General features: G+C 45.7%; 1 protein-coding gene and 1 long non-coding RNA gene across 2 annotated transcripts in view; one reads left to right on the top strand and one right to left on the bottom strand.

Moving 5' to 3' along the window:
- LOC106726223 overlaps positions 1–10,221 on the top strand; it is a 14,375-nt gene extending 4,154 nt beyond the window's left edge. The window contains exon 2 of the long non-coding RNA XR_001362251.1: positions 9,589–10,221. This is a non-coding gene — a long non-coding RNA (uncharacterized LOC106726223). The remainder of the gene's footprint in view (positions 1–9,588) is intronic.
- The window catches only part of PRELID3A (PRELI domain containing 3A), a 24,543-nt gene that overhangs the window by 2,428 nt on the left and 11,670 nt on the right, over positions 1–10,445 (bottom strand). The window lies entirely within an intron of this gene.

The raw sequence follows: 10,445 nt of genomic DNA, 5'->3' as shown, positions 1-10,445 counted from the left end.
GTCGGCAAACTGCGGCTCGCGAGCCACATGCGGCTCTTTGGCCCCTTGAGTGTGGCTCTTCCACACAATACCGACTTCTGCGCATGGGCCACGAAGTTTCAATCGCACTGTACGTGCGCGCCCGCACGTGGTATTTTGTGGAAGAGCCACACTCGAGGGGCCAAAGAGCCACATGTGGCTCGCGAGCCGCAGTTTGCCGACTACTGCTAGGGTGACAACAGAGAAATGTCACCCCCCCCCACTCCTCCCAGGAGCAGCATGTGTAAGAGTGGAAATGCCGAAAAGGACCTGGGGGTTTCTCTAGAGCTAACGAATATCCAGTTCCTAAGCAGGCGGTATCAACACTGGAGGGAACCATGGGAGAAAGAACAGCAAGATTCTGCGCAGGTAAATCTTCTAAACAGTGTGGGTACTGCAGTAGAGAATCTAAACATGTAAACAGAAAAGAGAGTAACTTCTTCTAAAGGGAAGAAACATTGATCTTAGGCATTCCAGCGAAAACAACCGTTCACCTTGCCCACCAAGGAGGACACCATGACAAGGTAAAAAGCCCCTTGGGTTATCCTCCCACAATCTCAAGGTTGTTTCAGATCCACAGACTAGAAACTGGGACTAAGCCCTGGGTGTGATGGCTGGACACTCCCACCTCCAGGTGACTCCTGCGGCAGCCTACAATTTCCTCCAGCTGTAGCCAGTGGAAGACACAACTTAATCATAAGAAAGGGGTCTCTCTCTGTTCCAAAATGGTATCCCCTGGCAAAAAGGACTTTTTAGGCCCCGAGAGCTTTCATTCTGCCTTTCACGAGGCAGGTTCTTGAGTGATATACTGTACCTGGTTCCAAGAATCTGAGCTGGTTCTCATTAAACTGTACCCCAGTGTGGCAGCAGCAGGCCTATCCTGACATTGGGAAAGTTCCATAGCATTTCTGGACTTCAGTCTCCATTTTGAAGCAAGAGTGTTGGACAAGGTGGTCTCTAAGACAACTCTTTTTCTAAATAGTATGTCTGCTGTGATGACAAACCTGATTATGTCTATTACATGAACACAAGAAAAAGTGCAAAATATACTACATTTATTTGAAACTTGGGGAGGCAAATTAAATTTTACTAATTGCTATAAAGAAACGGAGTCCATTTCCCAAAATTAAAAACCGCACAAAGATGAGTTGACATATATTACACAGACAGAAACCCCTTTGTACCAGCCATTTCGCATCAGCAACATGTGGTTACTGTTGGTTCACCTCCCGCGATGGAAAGACCTTGTCTGGTTTGACAAGTCTTTGTTCCCACAGTGTGATATGTATTCCTATTGGAGATATGAAGAGAAGCAAGTTCAGTGATGGCGAACCTTTTGAGCTCGGCGTGTCAGCATTTTGAAAAACCCTAACTTAACTCTGATGCCGTGTCACATATAGAAATTTTTTGATATTTGCAACCATAGTAAAACAAAGATTTATATTTTTGATATTTATTTTATATATTTAAATGCCATTTAACAAAGAAAAATCAACCAAAAAAAATGAGTTCGCGTGTCATAGGTTCGCCATCACTGAAGTAGCTGGAAGGGCAACTACATATAACAGAAGTACAGACAACCTGACACGCGTGTCATAGGTTCGCCATCACTGAACTAGCTGGAGGGGCAACTACATATAACAGAAGTACAGACAACTCCTCATCCAGCTCGGTCTAAGAAATAGTTGCCACAGAGTCCCCAGGAGATATGCCTCCCAGGATCATGATGGGATTCCCAGCCAAGAAGTTTGTCTCTGGCTTTACACTCACACACCCATCACTGCCTGAGCTCTCTCCACCAAATTTGACTTTTAGAGCTGAAAGTGATCCAAGAAGACATTCAGTCCAACCTCCAGCCAACGGTAAGCTCCCAGCTCCGCTTAAACATGTCCGGGACCAGGCAGGTGCTCATTGTAGGCAAAGCTCCATCATTGCGCAGGTCTAACAGTGGAGAAGTTCAGCCCTCCTGTAATTTACTCCCATGGATTGCTCCCTGGCCCTGCCTCATGGGCTATGTGGAATGTGCCTACTCTCCCTTCCAAGTGACTGCCTTAAATAGCATCTTAATTCTCACACCTCTCTGCAAGCTCCCTACTCCTTACTCCCTCTGCATTTCCTTTTTCTCTGTTGCAGTTAGCACCTCACAGCCTATTACATTGTCCCGTGAAGATGGGGATCTTTGTCAGATTTCCTCACTGCCACATCCCCAGTTTCTGGAAAAATACCTGGCATGTAACAGGTGCTCAGTAAATGTCTGTGGAGTGAATTAATGAATGAAAGCAAGTTCAATGTAGAAATGAGAATAAATATAAAAATGGAACCATGAAGATGTTTTTAGGACAACTGATGTAGTGTGTTGTCTGTTAGCAGAAATGACATGTGAAGCCCTGTGTTTTTCCTTTATGTCAGGAATACAATTCTAAACCAAGAAATCACTACAGCCCTAAAGTAGCTGATTTTTAACAGTCTTTATTGTTGAAAGTATTACAGATGTCTCCTTTTTGCCTATTGTCCCCTTCTAGCCCACCCCCCCCCACCCACCCCCGGCCTTCACCACACCATCGTCTGTGTCCATGGGTTATGCATACATGCATACTAGTTCTTGGTGGGTGGGTGGGAAGAAATTAAAGTAGCTAATTAGAACAGTGGTCGCCAACCTTTCGGACCTCACGGACCACTGGTTGGCGACCATCGGAGAACCTTAGAGATCTATAATTGAAGCTGCTACATAAATGTAGAGGGTATATTTATCAGTACTGAGTTCCTACTCATTAACTTTTACTATGTTTAGAGTATGGTAATTAACTCTTACTAGTAATCATAGGATTTTGATTAAAATGTATGTGCTAACCAGACTGAAGTATTAAACTATTTCAAATTTGTCATATTAATACATTAATAAAAGAAAATAAGAAGAGATATGAAGACAAGCTTTATTATATTAGGTATTCTGTGCTGTGTGTTGTTATTAATACATAATTTAGAAACTATTTTGGTAATTTTCAGTAGCTAATAATAGCTACCAGTTATCAAGCACTTACCTACATCAGATACTGTGCTAAGCACCCTCAGCCACATTATCTCCATTAATACTAACTCCGCAGTAGGTAATGTTAATTTCCTCCTTTACAGGTGAGAAACAGGAATAGCTAGGGCATCGTTTGCTCAAGGTCAAACCACTAGCCCAACGTCAAACCTGAGGTCTCCCCACTTCCCTGCTGCTCTCCCACCTGCTGCATCGTCAGCAGCTTTCCTGCTAGCGGCTATGGTTCTGAGCCGAGTCCTCAAGTCACCAAAGCATTTAATGAACGGTGCATGCAAAGTAACAGCTAATCTTGGTGCCTAAAGAACCTTAAATCGGTCAAATACATACTGTTATGCCCAGATTTCAGGATCCCCAAGAAACCACATCAGGGAGCCAGCCAGCGATGCAAAATAATAATAGCTACCAGTTATCAAGCACTTACCTACATCAGATACTGTGCTAAGCACCCTCAGCCACATTATCTCCATTAATACTAACTCCGCAGTAGGTAATGTTAATTTCCTCCTTTACAGGTGAGAAACAGGAATAGCTAGGGCATCGTTTGCTCAAGGTCAAACCACTAGCCCAACGTCAAACCTGAGGTCTCCCCACTTCCCTGCTGCTCTCCCACCTGCTGTGTTGTCAGCTGCTTTCCTGCTGGCGGCTATGGTTCTGAGCCGAGTCCTCAAGTCACCAAAGCATTTAATGAACGGTGCATGCACAGTAACAGCTCATCTTGGCGCCTAAAGAACCTTAAATTGGTCAAATACATACGTGAACAGTTAAAAAGAAGCCCAGGAAATATGAACCTCTAGGAATTTATAGTAAATGCTGTGATCTGGGGTCAGCTTCAAGTGCAGCTTCGTGGAAGTAGATTTTAAGATGGGGTCAGAGGAGGAGGAGGGCCTAGTATTTCCCAAAGCACAATCTGATGACCACCTGTATTGGAATAATTGAGGCCAATGCCTTGGTTGTTGGTTTTTGTTTTTTAATCTTTATTGTTGAAAACATTACAGATGTCTCCTTTTTTCCCCATTGACCCATTCTAGCCTGAACCCACTCCCCTCCCCGCCCCAGGCCTTCACCACACTATTTTTTTTTTTTACCATCACACTATTATTGTCTGTGTCCAGGGGTTATGCATATATGCATACAAGTTCTTTGGTTAATCTCTCCCCACCCTCTAGGCCTTGGTTTTGACTTTCGCCAAAAAAGAATGAGGAACCTCTCTAACTTTTTAATCAAGGGAGGTTATGATAGGATTATTTCTGAGCAATTTGATAAGAAGTCGAACAGAATGAATGGGAGCAGTTAGAAGGTGATTGTACAAGTTTAGTATAAGGTGAAGTGTTAGTTATCTATTGCTGTTAACAAATTACCCCAAAACTCCATGGCCTTAAACAATAAACATTATCTCACGGGTTTCTGGGGGTCAGCACCTCAGGAGCAGCTTCAGCTGGTGGTCCCGGCCTGGGTCTCAGGAGGCTGCAATGAAGATGGCAGCTGCAGCTGCCGGGAGTTGGAGGCTTCGCTGGGGCAAAGGACGGCCTCCAGGATGGCCCCCTCCCTGCCCCTCTGGGCAGGCTCTTCCCGAGTTCTCGCAGAGTGCTAGCCGGCTGCCCCAGGGCAGCGATGCCAGCCGGAGCAAGGTGCAGGCTGCACTGTGTTCATGGCCTGGCCTGGGAAGTCACACACCATCGTGGAGCAGTGTGCCGTGTCCCGCTGACCCACAGTTCAGCCTGCTCTGTGGAGACCGTGTGAGGACGTGGTCACCAGGAGGCAGCCTGGTTTTGGGGGGGATCTTGGAAGCTGTCTGCCCCAGGCGGGAAGCACCTGAAGCCGCCTGGGACAGGTACAGTGAGAAGACAGAATTGACCTGAGACCCTCCATAGGAATGTTGGGTTTCCAAATGGCTACAGAGAGAGCAAGAGGAAGATGTCAAATGACAAAGGTGTGTATTAGGGAGGTGGAAGTAGCACTAATGAGAAATGGGGAAAGGAAAGAAGTCGGTGGAAGAAACCAAATTTAGTTTAATTTATGCTGATTGAGAGATTTAATGGGACCTTTACAGCAACTTTCTCTAAAGGGCCAGGGAGTAAATACTTCAGGCTTGTGGGCCTCTTACAGTCTCTGTCGCATACTCCTCTGTATGGAGAGGGGGAGGGAATAGTCACAACCCTTTAAAAAACACAGAAACCACCTTTAGCTCACATGCTGTGGTTTGCTGGCCTCTGCCCTGAGCACACCGCCCTGGGACAGCGGGACACAGCACAGACCTGATGAGAAGTCAAGGCTGGAATGCAGTCAGTACTGAGTGCTCATCACATTCTTAACCAGCTGCCTCCTTTTTTAGTGTTGACAGTTAACTCTTTCTAGCGATATACAAGTTTTAGGAAAAACAAAACGCACCCTCACTGAAAAGTAGTTCCATCAATGAAGCCTATTGTTTCCGATTCCAGCCCTGCCAGTAGTCCCTCCAGGGACTCCACAGCCCAGGGGTGGGCCAGGGCCAGCACCAGCACCAGCACCAGCAGTCAGCACAGTGGACCCGACCGATCTGATGGGAGTGACCAGACGGGGCCACAAGCCCACGCTGAGGCTCCACAGCCTTGTCTGGCTCAGTCCTCTGAGGTGGTCATCAGCGTCTGCATTTTACAGATGAAACAACAGCTGAGTGGCCACCTGATCTGCCCAGGTTTACTCCTCACACCTGCGAGCCTGGGGTTGCTTCGCAAAGGGCACTCTCCGTAGCTGCCACAGTCACCAGAATAATCCTGCCTCTTCTTTAGATACTGAAGTTGTAACAGAACCTCTGAATATCTGTTCTTAATGTATTGGTCATTCCCTCAGGCTCAGCCATAAGTAGAGATCTACTAGGGAAGACTGTACAAAAAAACACAAACCTTTAATAGAGACACCCAGCAGATAACTGCTGTATCAAAGCATGCTCAGCCCTTCCTAAACATGAGGACAGAAACGCTGGAGGCAGTCACCCGATCTTTAGAAGCTCAAATCAGATACAGCTTTAATAGTTGGTTCCAATAACAAATGGGTGGAAGACTCTTCAAAGAATATTTGGTGCCATTGTTACCAGTGGGGAGAGGAATTCTTGCAAAAAAAGAATTTTCTGAGACTTTGAAGGGAGAACTGATGATTTTTGTTTGCATGTAATTAAATCCTTGAGTTTCCAAGGTCCCATTTTCCTCAGTCCCACCACAGAAGAAGTCCCATTTTGCTTTTTTTAAAAAACATATATTTTTATTGATTTCAGAGAGGAAGGGAGAGAGAGAGAGAGAGATAGAAACATCAATGATGAGAGATTCATTGATCTGCTGCCTCCTACTGGGGATTGAGCCCACAACCTGGGCATGTGTCCTGATCAGGAATCCAACTGTGACCTCCTGGTTCAAAGGTCGACACTCAACCACGGAGACATGCTGGCTGGGCCCATTTTGCTTTTAATAGAGCTGAAATAAAAGCCAGTGTCCAGAGTTTCATTCCATGTCTTCACAGTCTAATACTGCATCAGGCCAGCTTAATGCATACTCCCAGCTGCGGTCCATCAGTCCTGCATGTGGGGTCCGCAGGGCCACATGGCTATGAGAAAACACGGGTGAATACAAGGAAGCAGGAACAAGAGAGCCCATGAACCCAGAGCAACAAGAGAGAGAATTCCTTTGTTTAGGGGATTATGTATTCCCAAATTTTTGTGGGTTTACAGTGGCCCTGCTCATTCTGGCCAATGATCTTTGTTTTCAGGTTTGATTGACTAGTACCTTCCCTTGGTCACCCCAACTTTACTGCACATGGGCCCATCTCCCTTTATTGGACCCCTTCCCCAGTGATCTGTGGGGAATGGCCGGTGGTTCCCTGGGGAGTGTGAAATTGCAGCTTCCCGGTAAAGCTGCCCACATGACATGTCTCTAATGTCTGGCCTTCCCTTTGGTCCTTTTCTATTATTAATAACCAGCTAATTACAACAATATCACCATCACTTTTCCTATAAGAAGGGAAGCCTGTGACTCGAGTGCTCCAGGCATTGCTTCTATAGTCAGGGTGCAGCAGTGGCAGCCTGACCAGAAGGCAGGCTGGGACACACAGCGCCCAGGATGGCCTGGGGGGCTCACAGCCCTGGTTTATCTGAGGAGTTCACACAGTGACTAACACATTCATTTATTCCTACCAAACTCAAGGAACACCATCACAGGAATATAACACTGGGAACAAAGGAAAGGCAGCCGAATTCTGGATTTATGTCTATGCTTTTGGAAAAATAATGAAACTTTAGGCCAGTAATACAACATTATCAAAGTAACTAGTTTGTCTGACAGTCATTTCTCCTCTAAAATACTTAATCTGGTTGATTTGATTAAAACATCAATAAGGAAAATTGTATCCCATTTCATGTTCAGAAACCAAAATGAAATAGGGATGCTTTACGTTACTTTCTATATACATATCATTAACCATCTCCTACATTAACTCTAAGGGCTGTGGTCAGTGGAAGACAATGAAATCTGGTAAATAAAGTGTGCGTACAGAACGGCTGCGGCACTGGTAGAACAGGAAACCAGTCCTGTCCCGTCAGCGGCAGCGCACCAGGCACGCGATGGGAGTGGCAGTGCCCCTCGGCCTGGTGAGCGCCCCAGCCCAGGCCTGATGACCCCTGCGGCTCACGGCCTGAAATCAGTCAGTAGTGTTAACCAGCGAGCACCCAGGTCAACCTCGGGCTCCACTGTTTAAAACCACTGTGCCCGGCTGTGAAACAGCATTTTCCTGAGGAAGCCTAGGGGGCTATCCATGGTCCATGATCACAGCAAACGTGAGGATCCAAACTCACAAGAAACTTCTATTTGAGCGTTAGGCTATAGAGTGTGAGAAAGCCGTTCCCTTTTTCACTCTCATATTTTGGTTTCTGGGAAAAGGCTATCAAAGATTTAAATTAACTTCTTGTTTAGTAAACGAAAAACCTTTCCACCAAAAAGAAAAAGAAGAAAGGTAAGCCGTAGGCCAAGATGTAGCAAAGTCACCCCCTTTCTCGAGTCCCTTTCCTGTGTTTCCCGGCTGCATTAACCACAAATGTTCCCTCTGATAAGTGTCCAGCCCCACAGCCCAGGGAGGAGGAGGAATGCCAGGCGAGAGAACAGCACTGAGGAGCCTCCCAGGGGGCTGTGTCTACATTTATTTCTTACTTTTTATTTATTTTTTAAATTTTATTTTTATAATAAAATACCATTTATTTCTGCATGTGGTTTGTATCACAAAATTCAGATTGGAGCACTCAGACCAGAAGCATATCTTAGTCTCTACTCAACTCTGAGCTGGGCATGGCCTCAATCAACCTGATTTGACCTCCCCAATAGTCCCCACTGGGAAATTTTTATCTCTGAGCAAGGAATTTCTGCTTGTAAAAAAATGAACGGTGGAGCCATAGCAGTGTAGACAGGTGATCATTATGAAACAAGACTATATGATGAAAGTTGAGCTTTTGAATATTTTCTTCAATTAGAAGTCCAGGTTAAATTTCACATGGCTATCTGCACCCAGCTTTCACAGTGTCTTATCATAAAACATTTTGTGCTGATGGTGAATTCCAAATATTGCACAAATAAACACTAAATCCATGTCCAGACCAAAACCAGACAAAGTCCTAAAGCCAAACTGCTTTACACTAAACAAATTCTGAAAATAATCACTATTGCTTTTTTACTTAGTGGCTGACCCTAAGGAAAACAATATTGATTTATAATGAAAAGCCTAGGAGGATAAAAAAAAAAAAAACCCAACACATGTGCTTATTTTTACTCCACTCCACCAAAACTCTGAAGTGGCCAAATAACCTACATGTGCAACTGTCCTTGCCCCGAAAAGCAGTCTTCGTCCACAGCTGCCCTGGGACCTCCGCTCGCCTTCCCCATCGTGCAGGATTCAGGTGAATGACTGCCTGACACATCCTGGCTTCAGAACATGGTTTCCCAAACCACAAGTCTCTAGATTTCCCTGTGGAACAGAATTCCTTCCATGACAATTTTTGGAGCACTGTCTCTAGGCGGTTATACAGAGCTACTTACGAGTGGAACGAGAGGCTGTCGCTGGAGGAAGGGTTCGGGCAGTGTCCAGGGAAGCATGCCCCGAGGGCAGCCTGCGTTTGCCGCAGAGCACCAGATGCTTTGTCTGCACCCACCGCCTTTACAATCGGGGCTTGTCTGCAAGGAGCCCTCAAATCTCTCAAGAATGAAGACTTTGGTGCTATACAGCTAATCCTCAAGAGGGAACTTTCAAGATAGTGGTGCTTAAAAGCAGAAAAAAAGTCGGACACAAAACAATGCATACAGTATGATCCATCCGTGTTTAATAGAAGAGAAACTTACACACATACTTCCATATGCACCAAACATTTGTAAAATCTGGGAGCCAACTGGCAGAGGCCAGCCATTCTTCCTCTCCAGGGAGGCTTTTACCCTTACAGACACGCCTATATTTTTCTTTAAATCACAGACATGGATTGCTTTTATGTATTTTTAAAATTTGTATTGTTTATAAAGGCAAAACAAGATGGCGGAAAAAGGACCTTCTGCCCTTGTCTCCGAAAAGTCCACAGAACTACAAGGAAAAGAACAGAAACACAAACTTCAGAAACCACGCCGAGTCAGCAACCTCCCACCCACCACACGAAGCTGAACACGGGCGGGAGCAGTGACGTGGCACAGTGGGTCAGACACCACCATTCAGAGCCTGGGGAGTGTCCAGAGAAGAGGACGCAGGGAAGGGCAGGGACAGGCTGAAGGGGGAGGATTTCACAGCTGGGCTCTTGGGCCCCTGGGAACCCTCCACACACCCCAATAGGTTGAGGAGTCTTGTTGAGAGGAAAGTAGTTGGGGGTCAAGAAAACAGCCACAGGACACCCTCTGGTGGCCGTCCTGAGTGGAGCCCAGCTGCCGGTGACCTTGCTCTGCACCTGGAGCTCAAGTCGCTTGGGGAACGTCAGTGTGAGCCCACATCTGAGAGCCTCCAATGTAAAGGGGCGTGGAGGAGACGGGGAGGTAAGAAGAAAGCTTTGCTCCACATTTACTTCTGCAGGGAGAGGAGGGAAGACCCTACATCTGTGAAGCAAGAACGGGATGCTATAACCAACAGAGAGATTGAGAAATTAAAAATGCAATTTGCCAAAATAAAAATGAGTGAAAGCGTTATAACATCCAGGAAATCTCCCAGAAGGTAGGAAAAGAGGAGAGAAAGTATAAGAAAATGACAAGATCAATCCAGGAAGCTTAACACATGACTAAGAGGGACTTCCTTCCAGTAAAAGATAAGAGAGAATGGTAGAGAAATTATCAAATAAATCATTACCAGACCCAAGACCACCAAGTTCCCCACACAATGATTTTTTTTACTTGACCTC

This window comes from Myotis brandtii, unplaced genomic scaffold (genome assembly GCF_000412655.1).
Source record: "Myotis brandtii unplaced genomic scaffold, ASM41265v1 scaffold240, whole genome shotgun sequence".
Classification (NCBI taxonomy): domain Eukaryota; kingdom Metazoa; phylum Chordata; class Mammalia; order Chiroptera; family Vespertilionidae; genus Myotis; species Myotis brandtii.
This window is presented reverse-complemented; position numbering and strand designations above follow the sequence as displayed.